Here is a 25,870-nt window from a genome sequence, read left to right on the forward strand (position 1 = left end):
GAGCATTTGCTCATTTTTATATTTGTATCTGTACTTACTGGCTTTGCACTGCGGCCTCCAGAGGTGTTGCTAACACCCTGGAACATTGATGTCTTGCAGAGACACAGTGTTTGTGCCGACCCAAGAGCGTGTCACATCCCTACGCTGTGCCGATGAGAGCCAAGAAGCTCGAAACGGCCGTCCACAGCTGGGATTGTGGCACGCTTGAATTGTAAACATGTGCCTCACGTGCAGCCATGGAGCATTTGCTCATTTTTATATTTGTATCTGTACTTACTGGCTTTGCACTGCGGCCTCCAGAGGTGTTGCTAACACCCTGGAACATTGATGTCTTGCAGAGACACAGTGTTTGTGCCGACCCAAGAGCGTGTCACATCCCTACGCTGTGCCGATGAGAGCCAAGAAGCTCGAAACGGCCGTCCACAGCTGGGATTGTGGCACGCTTGAATTGTAAACATGTGCCTCACGTGCAGCCATGGAGCATTTGCTCATTTTTATATTTGTATCTGTACTTACTGGCTTTGCACTGCGGCCTCCAGAGGTGTTGCTAACACCCTGGAACATTGATGTCTTGCAGAGACACAGTGTTTGTGCCGACCCAAGAGCGTGTCACATCCCTACGCTGTGCCGATGAGAGCCAAGAAGCTCGAAACGGCCGTCCACAGCTGGGATTGTGGCACGCTTGAATTGTAAACATGTGCCTCACGTGCAGCCATGGAGCATTTGCTCATTTTTATATTTGTATCTGTACTTACTGGCTTTGCACTGCGGCCTCCAGAGGTGTTGCTAACACCCTGGAACATTGATGTCTTGCAGAGACACAGTGTTTGTGCCGACCCAAGAGCGTGTCACATCCCTACGCTGTGCCGATGAGAGCCAAGAAGCTCGAAACGGCCGTCCACAGCTGGGATTGTGGCACGCTTGAATTGTAAACATGTGCCTCACGTGCAGCCATGGAGCATTTGCTCATTTTTATATTTGTATCTGTACTTACTGGCTTTGCACTGCGGCCTCCAGAGGTGTTGCTAACACCCTGGAACATTGATGTCTTGCAGAGACACAGTGTTTGTGCCGACCCAAGAGCGTGTCACATCCCTACGCTGTGCCGATGAGAGCCAAGAAGCTCGAAACGGCCGTCCACAGCTGGGATTGTGGCACGCTTGAATTGTAAACATGTGCCTCACGTGCAGCCATGGAGCATTTGCTCATTTTTATATTTGTATCTGTACTTACTGGCTTTGCACTGCGGCCTCCAGAGGTGTTGCTAACACCCTGGAACATTGATGTCTTGCAGAGACACAGTGTTTGTGCCGACCCAAGAGCGTGTCACATCCCTACGCTGTGCCGATGAGAGCCAAGAAGCTCGAAACGGCCGTCCACAGCTGGGATTGTGGCACGCTTGAATTGTAAACATGTGCCTCACGTGCAGCCATGGAGCATTTGCTCATTTTTATATTTGTATCTGTACTTACTGGCTTTGCACTGCGGCCTCCAGAGGTGTTGCTAACACCCTGGAACATTGATGTCTTGCAGAGACACAGTGTTTGTGCCGACCCAAGAGCGTGTCACATCCCTACGCTGTGCCGATGAGAGCCAAGAAGCTCGAAACGGCCGTCCACAGCTGGGATTGTGGCACGCTTGAATTGTAAACATGTGCCTCACGTGCAGCCATGGAGCATTTGCTCATTTTTATATTTGTATCTGTACTTACTGGCTTTGCACTGCGGCCTCCAGAGGTGTTGCTAACACCCTGGAACATTGATGTCTTGCAGAGACACAGTGTTTGTGCCGACCCAAGAGCGTGTCACATCCCTACGCTGTGCCGATGAGAGCCAAGAAGCTCGAAACGGCCGTCCACAGCTGGGATTGTGGCACGCTTGAATTGTAAACATGTGCCTCACGTGCAGCCATGGAGCATTTGCTCATTTTTATATTTGTATCTGTACTTACTGGCTTTGCACTGCGGCCTCCAGAGGTGTTGCTAACACCCTGGAACATTGATGTCTTGCAGAGACACAGTGTTTGTGCCGACCCAAGAGCGTGTCACATCCCTACGCTGTGCCGATGAGAGCCAAGAAGCTCGAAACGGCCGTCCACAGCTGGGATTGTGGCACGCTTGAATTGTAAACATGTGCCTCACGTGCAGCCATGGAGCATTTGCTCATTTTTATATTTGTATCTGTACTTACTGGCTTTGCACTGCGGCCTCCAGAGGTGTTGCTAACACCCTGGAACATTGATGTCTTGCAGAGACACAGTGTTTGTGCCGACCCAAGAGCGTGTCACATCCCTACGCTGTGCCGATGAGAGCCAAGAAGCTCGAAACGGCCGTCCACAGCTGGGATTGTGGCACGCTTGAATTGTAAACATGTGCCTCACGTGCAGCCATGGAGCATTTGCTCATTTTTATATTTGTATCTGTACTTACTGGCTTTGCACTGCGGCCTCCAGAGGTGTTGCTAACACCCTGGAACATTGATGTCTTGCAGAGACACAGTGTTTGTGCCGACCCAAGAGCGTGTCACATCCCTACGCTGTGCCGATGAGAGCCAAGAAGCTCGAAACGGCCGTCCACAGCTGGGATTGTGGCACGCTTGAATTGTAAACATGTGCCTCACGTGCAGCCATGGAGCATTTGCTCATTTTTATATTTGTATCTGTACTTACTGGCTTTGCACTGCGGCCTCCAGAGGTGTTGCTAACACCCTGGAACATTGATGTCTTGCAGAGACACAGTGTTTGTGCCGACCCAAGAGCGTGTCACATCCCTACGCTGTGCCGATGAGAGCCAAGAAGCTCGAAACGGCCGTCCACAGCTGGGATTGTGGCACGCTTGAATTGTAAACATGTGCCTCACGTGCAGCCATGGAGCATTTGCTCATTTTTATATTTGTATCTGTACTTACTGGCTTTGCACTGCGGCCTCCAGAGGTGTTGCTAACACCCTGGAACATTGATGTCTTGCAGAGACACAGTGTTTGTGCCGACCCAAGAGCGTGTCACATCCCTACGCTGTGCCGATGAGAGCCAAGAAGCTCGAAACGGCCGTCCACAGCTGGGATTGTGGCACGCTTGAATTGTAAACATGTGCCTCACGTGCAGCCATGGAGCATTTGCTCATTTTTATATTTGTATCTGTACTTACTGGCTTTGCACTGCGGCCTCCAGAGGTGTTGCTAACACCCTGGAACATTGATGTCTTGCAGAGACACAGTGTTTGTGCCGACCCAAGAGCGTGTCACATCCCTACGCTGTGCCGATGAGAGCCAAGAAGCTCGAAACGGCCGTCCACAGCTGGGATTGTGGCACGCTTGAATTGTAAACATGTGCCTCACGTGCAGCCATGGAGCATTTGCTCATTTTTATATTTGTATCTGTACTTACTGGCTTTGCACTGCGGCCTCCAGAGGTGTTGCTAACACCCTGGAACATTGATGTCTTGCAGAGACACAGTGTTTGTGCCGACCCAAGAGCGTGTCACATCCCTACGCTGTGCCGATGAGAGCCAAGAAGCTCGAAACGGCCGTCCACAGCTGGGATTGTGGCACGCTTGAATTGTAAACATGTGCCTCACGTGCAGCCATGGAGCATTTGCTCATTTTTATATTTGTATCTGTACTTACTGGCTTTGCACTGCGGCCTCCAGAGGTGTTGCTAACACCCTGGAACATTGATGTCTTGCAGAGACACAGTGTTTGTGCCGACCCAAGAGCGTGTCACATCCCTACGCTGTGCCGATGAGAGCCAAGAAGCTCGAAACGGCCGTCCACAGCTGGGATTGTGGCACGCTTGAATTGTAAACATGTGCCTCACGTGCAGCCATGGAGCATTTGCTCATTTTTATATTTGTATCTGTACTTACTGGCTTTGCACTGCGGCCTCCAGAGGTGTTGCTAACACCCTGGAACATTGATGTCTTGCAGAGACACAGTGTTTGTGCCGACCCAAGAGCGTGTCACATCCCTACGCTGTGCCGATGAGAGCCAAGAAGCTCGAAACGGCCGTCCACAGCTGGGATTGTGGCACGCTTGAATTGTAAACATGTGCCTCACGTGCAGCCATGGAGCATTTGCTCATTTTTATATTTGTATCTGTACTTACTGGCTTTGCACTGCGGCCTCCAGAGGTGTTGCTAACACCCTGGAACATTGATGTCTTGCAGAGACACAGTGTTTGTGCCGACCCAAGAGCGTGTCACATCCCTACGCTGTGCCGATGAGAGCCAAGAAGCTCGAAACGGCCGTCCACAGCTGGGATTGTGGCACGCTTGAATTGTAAACATATATATATATATATATATACAGCAGGGGGAAAAAGCCATTAAAGGAACAAATAAATGATGCTAGACGTGTTTGTAATTCAAACTTACAGATTAACATGGCTTCTATGGCTGGACGCAGAAAAACAGATACTCGTGGAACGATGCGGCAGCACCAGAGGACACGTGTTTCGCCGTGTTTGCGGCTCGTCGGCCCTGGGTAGCTGCGCATCGTTCCGAATTGGCAAACCAGGGGTCACTCAGCGAGCGATATACACCTGGGAGGGTGACTGAGCACTCCTCAATGCCACAGTGCAAGCCAGTGAATTATAAGGCAGGGGGGGAAAGCCATTAAAGGAACAAATAAATGATGCTAGACGTGTTTGTAATTCAAACTTACAGATTAACATGGCTTCTATGGCTGCACGCAGAAAAACAGATACTCGTGGAACGATGCGGCAGCACCAGAGGACACGTGTTTCGCCGTGTTTGCGGCTCGTCGGCCCTGGGTAGCTGCTCATCGTTTCGAATTGGCAAACCAGGGGTCACTCAGCGAGCGATATACACCTGGGAGGGTGACTGAGCACTCCTCAATGCCACAGTGCAAGCCAGTGAATTATAAGGCAGGGGGGAAAAAGCCATTAAAGGAACAAATAAATGATGCTAGACGTGTTTGTAATTCAAACTTACAGATTAACATGGCTTCTATGGCTGCACGCAGAAAAACAGATACTCGTGGAACGATGCGGCAGCACCAGAGCACACGTGTTTCGCCGTGTTTGCGGCTCGTCGGCCCTGGGTAGCTGCGCATCGTTCCGAATTGGCAAACCAGGGGTCACTCAGCGAGCGATATACACCTGGGAGGGTGACTGAGCACTCCTCAATGCCACAGTGCAAGCCAGTGAATTATAAGGCAGGGGGGAAAAAGCCATTAAAGGAACAAATAAATGATGCTAGACGTGTTTGTAATTCAAACTTACAGATTAACATGGCTTCTATGGCTGCACGCAGAAAAACAGATACTCGTGGAACGATGCGGCAGCACCAGAGGACACGTGTTTCGCCGTGTTTGCGGCTCGTCGGCCCTGGGTAGCTGCGCATCGTTCCGAATTGGCAAACCAGGGGTCACTCAGCGAGCGATATACACCTGGGAGGGTGACTGAGCACTCCTCAATGCCACAGTGCAAGCCAGTGAATTATAAGGCAGGGGGAAAAAAGCCATTAAAGGAACAAATAAATGATGCTAGACGTGTTTGTAATTCAAACTTACAGATTAACATGGCTTCTATGGCTGCACGCTGAAAAACAGATACTCGTGGAACGATGCGGCAGCACCAGAGGAAACGTGTTTTGCCGTGTTTGCGGCTCGTCGGCCCTGGGTAGCTGCGCATCGTTCCGAATTGGCAAACCAGGCGTCACTCAGCGAGCGATATACACCTGGGAGGGTGACTGAGCACTCCTCAATGCCACAGTGCAAGCCAGTGAATTATAAGGCAGGGGGGAAAAGCCATTAAAGGAACAAATAAATGATGCTAGACGTGTTTGTAATTCAAACTTACAGATTAACATGGCTTCTATGGCTGCACGCAGAAAAACAGATACTGGTGGAACGATGCGGCAGCACCAGAGGACACGTGTTTCGCCGTGTTTGCGGCTCGTCGGCCCTGGGTAGCTGCGCATCGTTCCGAATTGGCAAACCAGGGGTCACTCAGCGAGCGATATACACCTGGGAGGGTGACTGAGCACTCCTCAATGCCACAGTGCAAGCCAGTGAATTATAAGGCAGGGGAAAAAAGCCATTAAAGGAACAAATAAATGATGCTAGACGTGTTTGTAATTCAAACTTACAGATTAACATGGCTTCTATGGCTGCACGCAGAAAAACAGATACTCGTGGAACGATGCGCAGCTACCCAGGGCCGACGAGCCGCAAACACGGCGAAACACGTGTCCTCTGGTGCTGCCGCATCGTTCCACGAGTATCTATATATATATATATATATATATATATACATATATAGTGAAGAAAATTAGCAGAGGCTCTTTGGCTGCACGTTGAACATACTCCTGGTTTGAACAACTTCACGTTGAACAACTACTGGTGCTGTCGCATCGTTCCATGAGTATCTGTTTCTCTGCGTGCAGCCATAGAAGCCATCTTAATATGTAATTTGGAATTTCAAACACGTCTAGTGTCATCTACTTGTTTCTTTAATGGCTTTTTTTCCTGCATTAGAATTCACTGGCTTGCACTGAGGCATTGAGGAGTGCTCAGACACCCTACGAGGTGTAGATCGCTCGCTGAGCGACCCCTGGTTTGCCAATTCCGAACGATGCGCAGCAAGCCAGAGCTGACGAGCCGCAAACAATGCTGGTGTGGCGACGTTTGAGACTTATAAACATAAATATATATATATATATATATAAAGAGGGAGGAAAAGCCATTAAAAAAATAAGTAAATGCATCCTTAGTGCTTCCCTATAATGGAAACATTTGACTCTGAAGTGGGACCGGTTCAGTCCACTTCAAGCCACTTTGGTAATCAATTGGATCCACTTGGGATTCCAGTTAAAATTCCCGCCTGGGTAGCGATGGTCTTAAAACCATCAGAGGAAAACATCAGGCTTTGGCAGTCGAAAACGATCTGTGAGCTGCGACGCAACGGATCGAAGACCACAAACGGCACAGTACGCGAACTGCTGCTCGACTTGCCAGGCGCTGTAACAGAGGAGAGCTAAACTACACACTGGCGTGAACACGCCACAACGGGAACACATCAGAGCGGGACACACCAGAACGCGACACAACAGAAATGGAACACACCAGAATGGGACACACCAGGACACCAGACAAGTGTCTGAATTTCCACTCTGGTGTGAAAGACAAAAAGCCTGGTGTATTTTTCGACTGGGACTCCACACCAAATGGGTCATTCCATGCAGAACGATCTCAGACATTGCGCTCGACCGTCCCCGTTTCCTTTCATATAAATTGTGGCCCATGTCTCCAATGCTCTCCTAGCTTATTTAAAAAAAAAAAAATAAAAAATCGCGTCGTGGCCATTTCTTGAAGACTGCGATTTGGCACGTGACCTACCTAGCGAAACAAAATTCTAACAAGATAGCTTTTGCGCAAGTTCCAACCAAATCTCTTGAGGGTGAAGGCAAAGCATAATACTTTCGTGCCAAGACGCGTTGAAGGTTGATTGATACTTTTTATGAAAACCCAGTCGAAAAAAAAACGACAGAAAAATACGACAAACAACAAGGCTGTCGTATATTGGGATCTTGTCGTCAGTCGTAGATTCCTGTCGTGTGCAGTTCTGTCGTAGATGTCTGTCGGGTGTCGTTCTGTTGTAGATTCCTGTCGTGTGCGGTTCTGTCGTAGATCTCTGTCGTGTGTCGTTCTGTCGTCTGTTGTAGATGCCTGCCGTGCGTTGTATTGTCGTCTGGTGTATTTTGTTGTGTCCTATGAATTTTGTCGTGTTTGTTGTGTCATACACATCCAGCATCTGCAGGTGGCATAATGCTGCTCCCTCAGTAACAGTGTCGACTATGAATAATTGCATGCAAACGTGCAAGATGAAGGAGAACCTGTGTATGAAGAAGCGTACATCTATTTATTATATCTTCACTTACAAAACTCGTACATGCAGTGTTCTCTATTTTAGGGTATATGGGGCCTCTTGTAGCCTGTACGAAAAAAAAAAGAGACTATATCAGTATCATAATATGAGAGCATTTGTTAAGCGTCATATTCGTATGTCTTTCACATATGCCATTCTGCGCATGCAAAGTCGGACAAAAAGCTAGACCTTAACAATAAACAAAATTATAACAATATGCGCACATTTCAATCATATCGTACCGTTTTCGTCATGGCTGTTGGAGACTGGGAGTGGAGAGGTGCTCAAACAGATCTTATCGGAATCTGTCAAAGTAGTTTCTAGTTAATAGAAAGCATAATTGAACTTGTAGTTGTAGTACGTGATGATTTAGCCCCCAGCGAATTATTCGTAAGAAACATATTTTTTGTCGATTTCGTATTTCTGAAACCCTCAACACTTGCGCTTTGAATTATTACTGTTCAAAACATAAGTAGCTCATAGGAAGGGAGTTGCCTCAGGACAGAAGCCGCCGATATTTCGAACAGAGACTGTTCTTCTTCTGGGCACCGTCCTCATCATTGGCATGGTATTTAAAGGGTTAGGTGTGACGTGTTTAAAGGCTCATGCGAATTGTGGGTCAACAGCCGGGAGGTAAGAAAGGGTCCGCACGGGCTTCTACGGCCGGAGTGAATGGCTGCTTTGTTAGAGTGTGGAGGGGATTATGTGAACGTAGTGATCTAGGCTACAGACCGGTTACAGAAAAATGGAAGGTTCACGAACACGTGGACGAAACGGGACAACAGGCAAGAATTGGCAAGCATAGCGAAAGATAAGGAGGTTAGTGGTTACGTGGGGAAAATTCCAGAACAAGCAAAGGTTTTTTTCTTTAATATATATATTTGTAATACAAAGTTGTGGCATGCAATAAAGAGAGCAGAAAGCAGTGGCCATGCAGAACATAACAGATGACCCACAATTCGCATGAACCTTTAAACACGTCACACCTAACCCTTTAAATGCCATGCCAATGATGAGGACGGTGTCCAGAAGAAGAACAATCTCTCTTCGAAATATCGGCGGCTTCTGTCCTGAGGCAACTCCCTTCCTACATCTCTACCGCTTCGCTAAGTAGCTCATAAGCATTTACTACTTTAAAAAAGTGTGATATGCAGCCTACTGCACAAGCTTTTTTTGTTTTTACTCTCAGATGTCTGTAACCATGTAATTCGTACCTCTGACATTTATTACCAAAAGTTGCGACAAATTGTTGTCCTGTCAAATTTAGCATAAATGACACTTTAACACACTTGCACAAGTATGCCAGCAGCTTTCTCATTTATTGATTCAGTATTTATTGCTAGTAAGAAAACAAAAATAAAAGGACACCAACACAGTCACATCTGGTCAACAGCACCAGCTACAGCGGAGCAACAGTGTGACGTAGTGCATATATGTACCTCTAGTGCATGTACACTTCTCGTTGAAAGAAGTTATCTTCATGTTTTCTGACAGACAAAGGATGCTAATCATATATATATATATATATATATATATATATATATACTCGCAAAATTTGCCCAAAAGTGTTCACCCTCCAGTAAGTGCAACATGCAGGAAGACATCAAACTGCATCATAAAAATGAATAAAAACCACATGTATATTCATACATAAACTTGAAAACAAACAAGTTGGCGCAGCTAGCATACATATGCAAAGTTCTGCTTACCACTTTGAAAAACCTTTGAAGCGATGGCCTCTTGCAGCATACGATTAAGCTCCAGAAGTGTTGCCACTTCTGTCTGTAAACATTCAATGTGTTCGTTTTATTTCGAACTCTCGTGGTCTTCGTTCACTGAGTTTCGCGAATCCAGCGGCAGAAACAGTCTGTTATTCTGCATGCCTTTGTGCAGTGCTTGTTTGTCGTGCCTTGCCTAAAAACCGCAAAGACGACATGTTTCGACCAGCGTATACTGGTGTGCACCGTGCGAAATCTGTGACCGCTATTCACTTCTAATCAGTCACCCCTCGTCACAGATGTGTCGATGGCTTACCACACTGTCTACGCAGCAGGCCACAGGCTAGTTCTCCAGTGGGTTCCAGCCCATTGTGGTGTCGTGGGGAATGAGCAGGCCGACAGCGCCGCAGAAGCAGCACTCTCGAATCGTAAACGGACCAGTATTGTTCTGCTGAGAGGAGACCGCCGTTCCATTCTGCGACGCCTCATGACACCTCTGGCTTCCCACCAATGGACAACCGAAATTTTCTCCCCATCTATGTTGAGCAGAGTGGATCCAACGCTCGCTTTCCGAATGCCACGAAACACCTCTCGTCAAGATGCTGCATTAATCTACCAAATGCGACTCGATGTGGCCTTTACCGCACAGTGGTGTTACCGCTTGAGACAAGTTGACTGTCCCACCTGCTGCCACTGTCGTACTCTTGAGGATCTCGAGCCCATTCTTCTTCATTGCCCCCACTACCAACCTTCCCGAACCGCACTCTCCGAGTCCCTTAGTCAGCTGGACTCTCGCCCCTTCTCTCTATCGAAATTCCTTGGTCCCTGGCCCAATCCAGCCCAGCAACATCTTTGCCCAGCCCAGCAACTCTTTTGACATTTCTGGACACCATCGGACTTCGATCGTTATTGTGAAGGGGCTTCTTATTTTATTCCCCACATCCCCACCAGCAATGGGGTAGAGTATCGCCTCTGGCGATGAACCTCCCCACTCTCCATCTCAAAATAAAGTTGTTGTTGTTAATCAGTTACTGGAACGCCAGAATAAATCAATTCGTGGCCCAATAGAAGTGCCGGTTCTTAGCTTTTTTTTCTTCTCCAAGTGGCTCGCGATCCGCATTACGCCTGCTTCAGCGCCGCTCATTCATCCTGCCTTGTTTCTGGAATGTTTCTATGACAAAGAAGTAAGAAAACTTATTGAAAATGATCTGTCTAAACCACCTCACCTGTCGTGTAACATGTGTCGCCTCGTCGCATTCCAAAATGCCCCGAAAAACTTTCGTTTGTCGTAGCCCTCTATTGCGTGGGAGTTCACAATGTTATTGTGCTCACGACATGCTTTCCCGATTCGTTCTCACATTGAATAAATAGGAACCTAACTGCTAACTTGCCAACGAAGGGAACCGCATCGAACGACACAAATAATAATGCCGCTGTCATGTTCACAAACTGCCAGCCCGGAATCAGGATCAGGCCTACTACGCGTACATGTGGCGCGCTATGTTAGTCGCCATAGGAAGCCACACGGAGAGGAAATATCCATTACGAATTAATGTGCGCGTGAGACGTAAAAAGTACCAGTACATTAAACTAATAAGAACTACATTCCTATAAACTTTCCTAGCACATAACTAATCGAATATTTGAAAAATTCGTACGTCCATCGTGCTATTTTCAGGAAAACCATGTGTCAAGTTTTCCTTGTTTCGTTGTACTTAAAAAATAACTGTTCAGTAAAGGAACGTTTCTTGCGTATCTTTCTTTGTCTTTTTTCTCTACATTTCTTCGTTGACTGTCTTACAACATGGCGACAGTAACGCGCACGAAATGCGATTTCAAGTGTATCGGCGAAGCTGTTTTTGGTGCTGGCACTTGCTGTGTCGGTCCTTCTTCTTTTTTTTTTTTTTTTCTGTCATCAAGCATAGATGTAGTGAACGTCATTTTGTGAGAGAGCATGCTCGTGAGCCTGCGCCCTCCATTTATAACAACATCAATAATAATATAATAACAGCAATAATAACAACACAAAAGCTGTTGCGTCAGGTTATTTTTTTTCCCTTTTCTTGTTTTTTCATTAGGTGACACTTTCCTATGCTGTTTATCGCACGACAACTACCTGTCGCCACAGCGAGATCGACTCTCTGCAGTGACGGGAAATGTGTCTGTCGTACGACAAAGCTGTTTGTTGTACAGCATAAATCCCTGTCGTTACTACAGACTCTTTTGTGGTTACAACAAGACCGCCTGTTGTAACCACAGAACAGTCTGTCGTGACGACAAACGTGTCCGTCACACGACAAAAGCCCTTGTCGTTACGACAGGCTCTCCTGTCGTAACTACAGACATTTTTGTAGTTACGACAAAAGTTCTGTTACGACGACACAAATTTCTGTACTGACGACAGAAGTGCCTGTCGTACGACAAAAAATCCTGTTGTCACGGCAGAAATTTCTGTCGTGTTTTTCGATCGCGAAGGTTATGCCCCGAGAAAACTGTGAAATTTTGGGGAAAATTTGGAAATGTTTACATTAGAGCTAATTGAACTCTTTGGGGCTGTTGTGTGGGAGGCGTAGAACGTCTTAAAATATTTTGAGGTGCGCAAACTTGGGAGAGTATGCAGAAAAAAATCCTGAATTTCAAAAATATTGCTCTTTACCACCACATTCAGCGTCAATTCCATACTGAGGTGGTGCAAAAATACGAGACCAATTGCATTTGATAGTATGCCGCTTGAACATTTATTTTGCAAAGTTTCATCGAAACACTTTGCTTCGTATGAACACTTTGTATGAAAGCCTATGCTTAGCTTTCACTCAGAAGAGATTTCGTTGGTATTTGCGGAAAACCTATTTTTTTGAATTTTTCCAGTAGGTAGGCCACATGCCAAATCACAATCTTCAAGAGGCGGCCACGACGTGAAAAAAAAAAAAGACAAATGGCGGCAAAAATAAGCTCAGAGAGCATTGGCTGCATAGGAACAATCAACCGCAATCAACCACCACAACCACCTTATTTGAAAGAAATCAGGGATGGTTGAGTGCAATGACTAGAGCATTTGGCATGGAATGTCCCAAATCGGTATCTTCAAGGCAGGTTCGTAAATTTGCATGCTGCACTCTCAGCACCTCTGCGTCTATACACGGCACCTGCTCCTAAAGCACGGCAACATTGCCATGACCATGACAGTACTCACTACAAATCTCACAAACCTCTACAGCTTTGAATTTGCAGAAGTTAACAAAAATTCGCTTTCAGAAAAAGTCGAAGTGTGAAGTCTGCCGAGGTTCGACTGCATTGGTCACCAATGCTTTCCCCCTAAGAATGTTTTATTACTCTATATACTGCCATGTAACAATTTTCACGACTCATAATCATGATCTGGCAACTGAGGGGTAACATAAGCGCATAAGCACATGGTGCTGTTGAGGCTTTTCCATAACAACAGTGCTGAAAAAAAAAAGCATTCATGTTTTTGCCAGAAGAACCATATTGCAACTTCAATTTCACATAAAATTTCAGGTAACCCGTACCACCTACTTTTCACGCTCTGATGTAAGCTCCCGTTCAAATTTCTCAACTTCCTGAACGGTGCTGAACTGTTGCATCAACAGTCTTGGAGCCTCTGAGAGGGTGGAGTGCAGGGGGACAAGGGTATTGAGAACGCCTGCTTGTTGCTGGAATGCCATGGGTAACATACTGAAGTTCATGATGGCAACTGATGTTCTGAGACAGGAACACGTAGAAGGGACAAATACATACAACTTACATACAAGAGTACCGAAGTTCTTCAGTACTTGGTGCTGCAATTCTGAACATTTTGTTAGGATGCTATGGGGCCATTCACTACATATGTGCATTTACCATACTCTAGCAACATCTTTCCTTGCAGTCTCGAACTAGTCTAGGACACTTGTGAGCAGCATGAATGTTACAAAGCATACATTACAGCCTATTGCATTTATGGTAATCCTTTACAAGTATGGGGCACAACAAATACGTCAGCGTACACACAGCCTAACCCTGAAGGCCCAGGTAACTGTGAATCCTTCTATCGGCTCCTGGTAGAATGACTAAGTAGGGAAACTCCATCTCCTTTGCATTTATAAGTGTTTTCTACGTATACCATGCTCACAGCTTTCTCTTTATGCAAAATGCATTGCAAAACATGATGGTGAATTAAGCCACAAAGATTGAAACGCATTATCTTTCAACGACCACTAATATATCGTGATTAATAACCTGTCCGTGGAACGGATACATGGAAGCATTTACCATACTGCTGCTCCTGTGGTGCACAAGAATTGCACGGGATATGCACTATTGGGCACACTCCTAACCAACTGTATATTTTTGTTGCTAGCAACGAACGCATGATTGGGCAAGAGTTCAGGAGATAGCATATATTCAACATAGTTACGCGGGCTACTGCATGCACAGGTACATGAGCAGCAAGTGAAAATTCCTTGCATCCCACATGCACGAGGGAAATTATTTCAGCTTGTTCAGCGTGTTGGACATAACTGATTCGGCACCTGGGTATTCTGTCACTGATGCACCTGCAATAGCAAAATAAAGCTCATCATTAGCAAAGTAAAATGAACGCTCTTATACTTCAAAGGCTCTACTCAACAGACGTGTATCACAAAAACTTTCTATATTCGAGCAGTAGGATCATGATCACCAGTTTTAGTTGCTGAGCGTGAAGTTATTTACGTTGAGCGCTGCAGTTTCGTATTTGTTTCTCTGGACAAGCAAACCAAGGCTTTCCCATTCTGATAAGGGTCTTCCAGCTTGGGCAGGACATTTGTGGGCAAATAAAACATTTGGACTCTGTATTTTGCTACGAAGTGAACCGTACAAGGCAGAGGACAGCGTTAACCACTTCAGCCAAGCTTATTAGGTTTGTGACAAAATACCTTATGTCACTGACTAAATTGGCGGCAAAGTCGTTTGAGTGGCGGTTGTACAATTTGGAGCCCATGTTCTAAAAAAATAGGGTGTGGGAATGCTGCCTGGTTGAACATGTGGCGTACACAATACACTAATTGGGGGTTTACGTCACGAGACAAACTGAGTGTGGATTACACTGCACAGTGTAATGTTCCTTATTCTGGCAAGGTTATCATGGTTCAAGAAGCTGGAAATGTGGCACTACCTTTGATAACAGCTGTTGGGCCCAGCAAACAGGATACACACCCCCTGATTTGATGACATTATGCCCAACTCAAAAGCATGCACACATTCAAGTAAACATGCAAAAATACGTAAAAGGGCTCTCGATCTACATGCCTCGACGCGCTCCACAAGATAAACAACACTACTACAATACTACATCCAAAACTTTTTGTGGGGGTAACTCTAATGACCACTTTCATATAACGGATGAATGGTTCAACGAATGCAGTTCGAATGGTCACGATACATTCCAACGTCGCTCATTGCGGTCGCGCGTGATACTGCACAATATATGTATCGCGTGCATCAAGCCTGGCACTCGAACAATGTGCACACGGAGAGAAATACGGTCTTCTTTCTTTGAGGACAGGGACTCTACAGGTATATGCTCAAACGACCATCACGTCTCACGTTGTTGCTCAATCGCTCCCACACTTGCACTTGCAGTAAAAGCAGCAAACGGGTCGACGTGAATGGCAGTTCAGCTGTGAAGTTCTCGAGCACATAAACACAATTTCACGTCGAAAATGGTGTTGAGATGAATTCGCAGTTGTTGATAGTTCTGGGGATTACATCGGACGAAACCATCATCCATGGAGGAAGGAAACACAAGGAGCGGCTCTTCGCGCAGGCCTAGCATAGCCACCCTCTAGCGGTCGATCCAGTGAAAATCGCCATTACGTCCTGTGCACAACGTGATCCCCTATACAGTTTCAGTTTTGCAAGGCTTTGTTTCTCGCGCTGCTTTCCGTATGATTTTGCTTTTCGAAAGTAATTGATTGTGAAAATGTGAGCATGATCGTATAGAAACGACGTATGGTAATGTGTTCCTGTCGCGGCTGCTGCTCTCGTTGAACTGAAAGCAGCTCTGTCACAGGAACACGTTTCGTTCGTAAGTAGACGATCAGTTGTTTTAGTCGTCTGTGTCTGTTCGAGTCACTGACACTGAACCTGACACTGTGCCGCAGATTCATTACATATCCTCTGTTGTTGTACAAATCTGATTAATATTGTTCTGAGTGTGACATTCTTTACCAGTTAACCAAGAAACGTACATACGTTGGAAGTCACCGTTGCCACACGTGATGTTTTCGGTACCGCGTACTCCTTTTGCGTTCTGCACACTTTGACTGATCTTCAACTAGAAGAGTAAACATTCGAACAAAAGAAATAAAGTGCAAACACGCGTTCAACGTGATACTGCTATCTGAAGTGTGACGTAGATGCTCATGCGCCAGTAAAACCTATTCCAATCCAATCCAATCCAATGAAGTTCGACACAACACAGCTCGCGTCGTCTGCTTCGGTGGCGCCATGCTGTCCGGGGGTCATGTGAGCGGTCACGTGGTAGACAGGAGTATCCCAGAATGTAATTCGAAGCCGGCAACGCTCGCTCCGATGGAAAACTGTCGTAGGCGCCGCTCCTTGTGTTTCCTTCCTCCATCATCACATCATCGTAACCGGCCGCCATAACTGGATTTCCTCGCAAACGGGAGAAGCAGCCAGGAAAGTCGGAGAAAGCCTCACCTTTCATCTCATCCGAAGCACGATTCTCTATCTACGTAGATGGAGCAGGTTTTCCGCATCTACGTCACAAAAATGGCTGCGCCCATTGCATGTTTTGGTTTCTTTGATTAATTAATTTTCGTAATAGGAAGACAAAATTGAGAAACGAAGCTGCGTTTCGGAGGGAGTTCGAATATCACAACCGTTTCAACACATCGAGACATCGACGTAGCAGTCCTATAAAGACTCTGAGGAGAAAGCGTGACACACGGTATACCCCGTCTGTGACATTCATTTAGGCTTCAAAAATACTCAATTTGCTCACTCAGAGAAAATTTAGTCCTCTGTGCGTCGTTCTTTGAGGTGCTCCTTTCTGATGCTACAACTCCCTTCTTCAACCCTGTTGGAAAAAACCATAAAAGTCCATATAGATTATCTATGGACTTGTGTGGACTCTTACGACTTTGAATGGAAATGGTATGGAACGCTATGGAATTATATGGTCCTCAGACGCTACGCGTACGGACTGCTACGGTGCACCAATGGAATCCATATGGCATGTGCGGACTTCTATGGTGGCCGTACGGGTTCCATAGAGAGTGTGTACGGAACCCTATGGCAGCCGTTCAAAGTCCGTAGAGCGAGTCTGCGGACTTCTGTGACGGCCGTACAGGTGTCCATACAAGAAACTTCTGTGTGTACGGAATCTCTTGGCAGGCAAAGAAATTATATTAAGCCAAAGGACGACTAGATGTAAAATGCGCTGTGTGCGCATCACCGTGACACGGTTGCTGCTTTGCGCATGCCGCAACACTTTCACCACTATCATAGAAATTTTTCCAAACTGCAACCTGTTAAAGCGGATTTGTTTACGTTGTTTTTTTAGCTTACGACACACAATCAGGCTGCACTGTTTACATAACACAATAATAATAATATTAATAAAAAAAATAATAATATAAAGTTTTTGTCATTCGAGGAGAAAAAGATACGCCGGTGCTAGCAACAGGAATTAAGGAAACAGAACCCGGCTGGCTTTGGAACAATCATTGAATTTCGCCTAGTGCTACACTCAGTAACATATACATGTTTGATTAATTTACCAAAAAGGGCAGATGGGATACGTTGATATGCATAAAATAATTCAATATTTATTTGTTGACGCATGATAGGGATCTAAAAATAGGCAAACAATATTGAAGTAACACATAGGCTATGCTGGTCCTTTGTTCATATATCGTTTTCTGGGTGCCGCTCGTGGCGATTTTCTGGAGATATCACGAGTTATCCTTGTCGTGATTTGACATCATTCTCAATGCCTTGAAGTGAGCGTTCTATAATCACAAACACAAATACACGCACATAATTGGCGTAATACTTTCCGTGGAACGGTGTTTTCATAACACGAAAATGCAACAATAGAACAGAAACCGAAACAGACAAACTGCCGTCTAAGAATGGCGATGGTCGTCAACGTATGGCACTATGATTAATATTATGGGGCACTGTTATTTAGTTTGAGAAAAATGATGGTTAATCCTTTGCGCAAAGCCAAAAGTCGGTAAGAAATAATATTTCAAAATTACCTGTTGCTAGATGCACTTCGCCTAGGGGGCTACGTGTCGCTGTGTTTTTGGCTTTGGGTGGTTATGGCGGACGTAGGCGAAGCACGTTGTTTCTGTGTGATCAATTTCCTTTTTCAGCAAAACCTTTCTTGGCTGCACAACGTATTTTAACCTGCGTGCAATGTATGAACTCGTGATATATGCGGACGAAGTGGAGGTAGTTACTACAGTGTCAAGGAGTTTGCACTTCCATGAAGGATCGGTGGACGATTTTAGCTCAACGGCTCTTTATGCCTGCTGGCGAAGAAACGATGGACTGTTGTCCCGCCAAGGTGCCGATAATGAAAGGTGAACATATAAATATCTGTTTTGATGTGATAATGAAGTGATACGGAATGCTATCTGTGATTGCAAAGTGCATGCGTGAAGTTTGAAAATCCTTTGCGATCCGTTCAAACAAAGGAACGAAACTCGATGAGAGGAGAGTGAGATTCGCTAGAGTTAGCAACAGTTGTTTAGGTATCGGGACCCGGCTGATTAGCTTTGGAATAAGCGTTGGAATGTGTTACATAATCGTCATTGCACATACAAAAGCGCGTGCCATTGAGGATTGCTAGGTGGGGTTCTGTGGTTTGTCATGTGCGACTTGGTTGTGCGCGGATGGGTTGGAAGCTTAGATGTTTCTGTTCGGGTGTGTCTCGGCTACATCTCGTCGTTTAGGCCATCATATGTTTGAGATGCACGTACTTGAATGTGTGGTTCTATGTCGCTGCAAATACAAGTGCCCTGTGTTGTAGACATATAGGATAGCTGGCCCCGAAATCGTAACACATTCACTTTTTAAAACAATCCCGTGTTATCTTGTCAAACCATTGCTTTTGACTTTCGAAACTCTTAGATAAAATAACAGAGGTGGATTTCTCATAAATAAAGTCAAATGGATATGTTAGTAATTCATGATTAAATTTTCAAAAAAGTAGAGTAGGCCGGCTGTTGACCATAATAAGTCACATGTGCATCCAACATAATGAGAATGAGCTGAGGTAGTCTACAGGTGTGGACAACACGGCGTGGCTTGCTCACCCACTGCATGCTTTGTGTACTTGTAGTGTTTCCACACTATATTAGTTACATGCATGCCATGCTTTGTACGACGGACTCCTCTGATTGTGCCTTTCATCTGTCAAATGCTGTTTTCCAGAAAACGTGCCTTATCAAGACAGTGTGACGTCCACAAGCAAGTGCCACAGATTTTTTATGCTCATGACATGGATGCAGCTCTGTGGTAGGACTACGCTTTCATACTTTTTATTTCGTTGGGAAACGGTGTTTTATTTCTCACTACTTCTCGCGTGTACACAGACAAGCATGACAGTGTGAGTTTAAAATGCATGAAGTCAAAGCATGGATCTCTGTTAATTTTATTACTCCCAGTCTGCATTTGTCAATGTTCTGTTTTTTCTTTTTTTGTAGGATGTTACTATGGAGCAAAGTCCATGTTCATAAATGCATCTACTGCTTACGTTCGTTTCTGTTAAAGCTGCTGATACCACACGACAAATACTGTGGCATGAACAAGGAAATTTACAACTGAGGCATTGCTGTACAACCAATTGGAGAGTTGCACCATACTGAGATCTCGTTTGCTTTGTGCAAGTAAACAACGCTCAACGCTTAGATATATAGAATACAAAGCTTGTGAAATGCATGTTCTACACTGCACTACACCGTCATTATAGGCACTATCAACAGCATTGTCTGTAAACTGTTTTCAGATTGCCCTGTGCCTATGGGCACAACCAGAACGAACACAACAATCCGAAAACAGTTTAGAGACAATGCTGTTGATAGTGCCTACAACACCATTAGCACTGGACCAATATGAACCGCCATCTTTTATTCCAGAGCTGTCTTTCTAGTACTCGTACAAAATCTTGAACGAAAAAGTTTCGGTTTGGCACATTGGCGGCTACTGTAGCTGTGTCTTCGTCGCATTACTTATCGTGAATAAGTACAATGACCAATTTGCCCTACAGCTTTTGTTCCATTTTATAAGTTGTTGTCCCAAGCATGCCAACTACCCTGCTGCTCTTTTGTCAGGCTCCCACTGCTGCAGTGTACAACATGCATTGCACGAGCTTCTTATTCCATGTGTTCAAGAGCTGTTTACTTCCACATAGCTGACAAGATATCAGTGTAGTGCAGTTCCCCGATGGCAGTACCCCAATGTCTGAGTTGTAGATTTCATTGTTCATGCCACGGTATAGTATATTTATTGCAGTGTATGTGAAGTCTGCCGGTACCTGTATCAGGCTGGTTTGAAAAATTTTGCAGAGAGAAGTGGCAAGAACAGTGCGGTCACCTAGGGAGCTCCACGGACAGATCATGACTGCAAAGCGGCGCCAGCAGTTGCTGCTGTCACGAGTATGTGTATTTATTCTGCCAGAACATAGAGCAATTTTTCTATTTTGACAACAGTATCCACTTGTTAAGGAGCAATGTGGTGACATTTAACATCACTTGAATTCTTGCCTCACCTGTCAAGCTGCCCATCAGGCGCCAAAATGCAAAATATTTTTACTCTTCTCTGCGTTATAGCTGCGCAGTTGAATTTATAAAAAAAATAGTTGGAGAGATGAGTTGCAGACAACAAACACGATGCTTTTATGACACGGTGAAGGCGCCATGCCTTGTTTCTTGGTTTTTTTCTTTGCACATCACGGTCTGCTTATAACTGCTTGAGCAGTTCTGCAGTACATCACTGGTCTCGTGAAGGAGTAACATACATCCCGACTTCCTCTCGTTCTGCGATGCACTCTCTTCACGAGGCGAATAATTTTTCAAAGGTGTACAGAACAGAGCTCTCTCGCTTGCTCTCTGCGTCACCTATGCTCATGGTTCCTCAGCAGAAGCTATTTGTTTGCACCTCAGCACTCCTTTAAAGAAAGCCCTGAGGTGATCCCCATTATCTGTTTGTGTGGCTGTGGGGGGTGTTCTTAAACAAAAAGCCTCTGTTTGAGAAAGCTCTAATAAATCATCCCGTTCTGGTGAGAGGAAGCTTTACGCTATATAGTAAAGCTGCTTCGCACCAGTCTTTGTCCTCTAAGCTGTTATGTACAATACTGATGCAGATGCAAGCACAATTTAACATTTTTTAAAGAAAGCCAGTGAACACTCATTTAATTTTTTTTTTTTTTTTGTTGTTGTACAGATAAAATGGGTTTCTGAGCTCAGCTGTAGCATATGGTGTTACCATTGTCAAATGAACAGCAAACAGTATTACTTGCATCAAGAGCTGCCTCGTTGACCAATCAAATTACTTGCCCCCATGGTGCTGGTCACCACGAGCTGTCTCACAAAGTGGGACAACTTTGCTCAATTGCAGTCATGGACCAGGAAATGTGGGTTAGAGTCTTACTTCAGAACATCAATTTCCATCATGTTAAGAAGTTCGTTATTTTCGTAGAACGTGCTTCCACAGAGCATATGGTAGCGTGGTATTTGGTACTAACGCATGCTCATTTTCTGTATTTTAGGTTGCTTTCAGGAGTACACTGCCACGAAGCCCAGCCGCAAAGGCAGAAGTCTGACTGAGTGAAGTGATCCAATTAACGGCTACTAAAAAGGCTGTAAGACAATAAATTTTGTCAAATTGACATGCACTAGTTGTGTTCATTTTGTGCTGGTGTTACGTTCAGCAAACACTCACATCTCATCCCATCATCTTGCGGACTGCCACACATACCCATGCCATACAGCAAGGTCGGGGGACATACAGGCTATGGACTCCATAGGAGGCCATTCAGTGTACGGACTGCCATGGGAGGCCATTCAGTGTACGGACTGCCATGGGAGGCCATTCAGTGTACGGACTGCCATAGGATGCCATACAGTGTACGGAGTCCGTACCAGTCCATAGAGTGTACGGAGTCCGTTCAGTTATTCCGTATGACTGCCAAACGGACACTTGTATGGTTTTTTCTAATAGGGAAGTGTAGCATATGAAAATCGTTATTACGATATACTGACCACGCCCTGCCCCAAAACACACAAACTCCACTGGACGCCATTAAAAGCAATTCATCAGCAATTATGACCCCCCACAGTAATTAGGATCATTCAGTGAGTCATTACGCTAATTCGGGAGCATATTACTCGTCTCTAGAGGGCTTTGAGCGTTGTGGACTAGTCGCGGTCATAGAAAAATAGATAGAAATAGAGTAGAGAGAAACAATTTGCTTGAAAATCAGTGATGCCGTCTCCAAGAAATCGCTCCGGAACGGGCGAATGACCAGTGATCGCCACCTTGCTTGTTGCCGGCAGTGGCTGGTTGCAGGGATGGACGACAGGTAGCTACCTATTTGCAGATCAGCACGATAGATGGCGCCACCGCCCCCTCATGGCAATATGCGTGGAAGACAGAAGACATGACAAAACACTACCATCGGGTAAACAGTAAAACAAGAAAGACACAGCTCGACAAACCCACACCGCTAAGCAATTCTAAACCTGCGCGAGTGAGTACAGAACACTGCACACCGGGGAAAATGCTTAAGACGAGCGCTTAGGCCTAATCGCAGTGCGAATTCAACACGGCGTAAACAGGAACACGTACGAACACAAGAAAGGCACTGTTAAACAAGTCTAAACATGTGGCAGCTTGTACAAGACACTGCTCATCGGATGAAAAAGCTTAAGGCGAGCGCAGAGCTAGGCATATTGATGCTTAGGTCTAACAGCAGTGTTCGAGCTCAAGGGACCGAACACAGAACAAACACAGAACACAGAAAAAACACTACACAGCGCGGAACACAGAAAAAACACTAGCGGCAGGCAAAACTGAAACAAGACACTGCTAAACAACTCTAAACATGTGACACTGCATACAACACACTGCTCCCTATTGGAAAAATGTCTAATGGTCCATCAGAAATTTTTGATGTCCAGTTGGTGGCCATTAGGACGTGTTTTATGGTCCCATCAAGACCCCTTGGTGGGTCCTGATGGAACTATATTCGTCCTTCAGGGCGTCGCGATAGGGTCTTGATGGACATCCTGATGGGCGCTTCATGGCCGTGAAGCGCCATCACGAAAGTCCTGATGGAAGTCAAAGGCAGACGGGAGAATCTGATGGGAGCACGCCGTGCATGTTTTTGCATGGCAAAAGGGCAAGGGTGCAGGCCAGCTGGTACATGGTGAAAAAATTTGGAACCCGAGAAAGGGACAGAGGAGGGACGACACGACACGTTCTCGAGAACGTGTCGTGTCGTCCCTTTCTCGAGTTCCAAATGTTTTTGCATGCTCAATCGTGCATTCAGAGACGTACTTTGTACAAGCTTTCGTTATGTACAGTCCACAGCCCCACGTGGCGCACTTACATATATGCAGGGTGATTCACGGATGACCGGAGCGCGCTTCACAATGAGAGCATTAAACGGAAACTGGAGGGCTCCTGTGTGGTACTTCAGTAATAAACGGGTGCCCCATCAAAAGCAGCACCTGTTTGTTGCTCAACTAACACAAAGCTCGCCTCCAGTTGTGCTACAGAGAGGTTAAACGTGGTGTCTTCTTAGCGTCACAAAATGTTCACACACGCTTTACTTCGCTGACATTCTGAAGCCACAAAAGAAAATGCGGCGCTACTTTTCTGATGCTTCGGTTACGGATAGGTGCTCCATAAAATGTAGCACGTGGTTGTAACACAAGCGCTGGGAACGAGCGATATAGCGTCCGGGGTTCGGGGATAAACGTACGTTTATCTCCATCTTTGTCAAGCGCTCCGCTAAAAAGAGACAATATATAGCAGGGGACAAACACACCGTGAAAGAGTCTTTTTCTAAAATGAGCACTTGACAAAAATCACGATAAAAGGAAAACGTGGCACTGAGTGCTGTGCTACTTGTGTAAATGCGCTACTACTGCTAGATGTAACAAGCCAAATGTACACAGTTTTTTCAACATATTTACCCATGTGCATGTAATGACGGATCACAACAATCAGCAGACGGGACAAAAAAATCTTCCATTTTGCAGTAATAATTGCTCTAACAAAGCTTGTAGCCTTGTCGTTTTGGTGTCTGTAGCATCCGTCGGGAAATTTCATGACAATTTTAGTCTCTGCGCAATGTCATGAGCCCCTTTAAGCTTCATAATAAACAAATAGCCTCCATTTACAACATCCAACAGGATAGAATTTTTAACCCAAATGGAGGACCTTATTTTCGTTGGTTGTTGAGGATGTACACGACTATAATGCGACTTGTGGACCTACTGGACGTGATGGCCTGCTGGACCTGATGGACCTGGTGGGTCACATAAGACACCAGGACCATTAGCCTGATGGTTCTCCAGAATTTTTTTTCAATAGAGCTCATAGGGCATAAAGCTTAAGACGAGCGCTTAGGCCTGATCGCAGTGCGAAGCGCGTAAACAAGAACGCGTACAGACACCGCTCGTCATTGAGGAAAAGGCCTCGTCGCACATCTCTACGGAACTCAACTACGGCAAACAAGAGGTTGCTCACATGGTGGGGGCGTCCCTGTGTGCGTTTAATGACATGCGGTGAGAGCGACTATCGTTTCCTGATATAGAACAGCAGAGTCGTTGGACATATATTTTTTCCACGAAACGGCTCACGATGTGGATGGATGCCCCTTAAGAGGACATATCACATAGGTCTCAACTCAAAAATGAACTTTTTTCTGCGATAGATGGCGCCACACGCGCCACGACAAGCCCACGTGACAGGCGGAGACCTATGAGCTGGGTTGTGTTTCCTTTATTTTTAGATTTCCTCCTTTCCCTGATTTGCTTTTGCGCGGTGGATTTGGTTGTCTCGCGTTTCCTGTTTACGTTTTACTGGCATTTCTCGAACATGCCGTGTGACTGTCGCGTACCGCCGTTACCACCTCGCTTTCTCGTGGATGAAGATTGCTCTGATCGGTAGCAGCGGGCCAAAGCTTTTCACTTGATACGCAGAGACTGTCCGTGGAGGTGTCTATTCGTGATATAGTGATCGTAGTTTTCAGTTTTCGTGGTGTCACAGGATCACGTGTCCCTGAGAGTATCGGGGGACTCCAGTTGAGCTGAATAGCGATTTTTGTCAGAGGCAACGGTATCCAGAAAGGAAGGACGCGGGGTTGTCGACGGTCATATCGCTTTTGATAACAACTTATCGCAGGTGGTAGATGCTCCCACGCGTAGGACCAATGATGGCAGGTCGTTGATTGACCTCGTTTTACGCTAATTAAATACGCTAATTGATGTGTCGATCGCAAACGGAATATCTGACCACGATGCAGTTGTTTGCACATTGAACATGTCAGTTAACTGGGGGACAAATATTGAGACCAACAAATATCGTGATTTCAGCAGGGCAAGTGATACTGATGTTGTGGACATGCTCGAAGAATCTTTGGACAGATTCGTTGTGCTTTGTGAGGATACCGCAGTCTCTGTTGACAAAAGGTGGCTTTTCTTTAAGAATTTGGCGCTGGAGTGCATCGAAAAGTTTGTTCCCTTTGCGCACAGTGAAGCGGAAGAAGCGTAATCCTTGGGTAACGCGTGAGATTTTACAGTTGAAACGTAAAATAAATAGGATAGAAAGGTTCCATCCAGGGCACAAAGGCTCACTCCCGGTACTGCGTCAAAAATTGCGTTCACTAGTACGCCGTTCTCGTTTCCACTTCTTTAATGTCACTATGCGCAACTTTCTTAAACATAATCCAAGACGGTTCTGGCATCATTTGGTTAAAAAGGACAATAAGATTAAAGATATTAAACTCAATGGGGTGGCAGTTGTCGACGGCGCGAGAATCGCGGATGAATTCAACGGGTGGTTTGCCTCTGTGTACACCAACGACGACTGTACAGAACCACCTTTCTGTTCTACCTGCTTTGGTCTGAGCGATGTCGAAGTGTTCACAGAGGGTGTCTTAGATAGGCTCCTCCGGCTGGACACGAAGAAGGCGTCTGGTCCCGACGGGATACCCAATGCTTTATTACAGCGGTATGCAGAGTGGT

At 45.6% G+C, this 25,870-nt stretch overlaps 1 protein-coding gene and 1 long non-coding RNA gene across 2 annotated transcripts in view; one reads left to right on the plus strand and one right to left on the minus strand.

Moving 5' to 3' along the window:
- The window catches only part of LOC135389440 (uncharacterized), a gene marked incomplete at its 5' end in the record, with an annotated part of 172,465 nt that overhangs the window by 138,246 nt on the left and 8,349 nt on the right, over window positions 1–25,870 (minus strand). The gene's annotated exons all lie outside the window — the stretch shown is intronic.
- Window positions 17,908–21,506, plus strand: LOC135387022 (uncharacterized). Its single transcript, XR_010420791.1, has 4 exons — window positions 17,908–18,196; window positions 19,050–19,133; window positions 20,183–20,272; window positions 21,385–21,506. It is a non-coding gene; the product is annotated as an uncharacterized LOC135387022 (long non-coding RNA).

This window comes from Ornithodoros turicata, chromosome 3, assembly GCF_037126465.1.
Source record: "Ornithodoros turicata isolate Travis chromosome 3, ASM3712646v1, whole genome shotgun sequence".
Lineage (NCBI taxonomy): Eukaryota > Metazoa > Arthropoda > Arachnida > Ixodida > Argasidae > Ornithodoros > Ornithodoros turicata.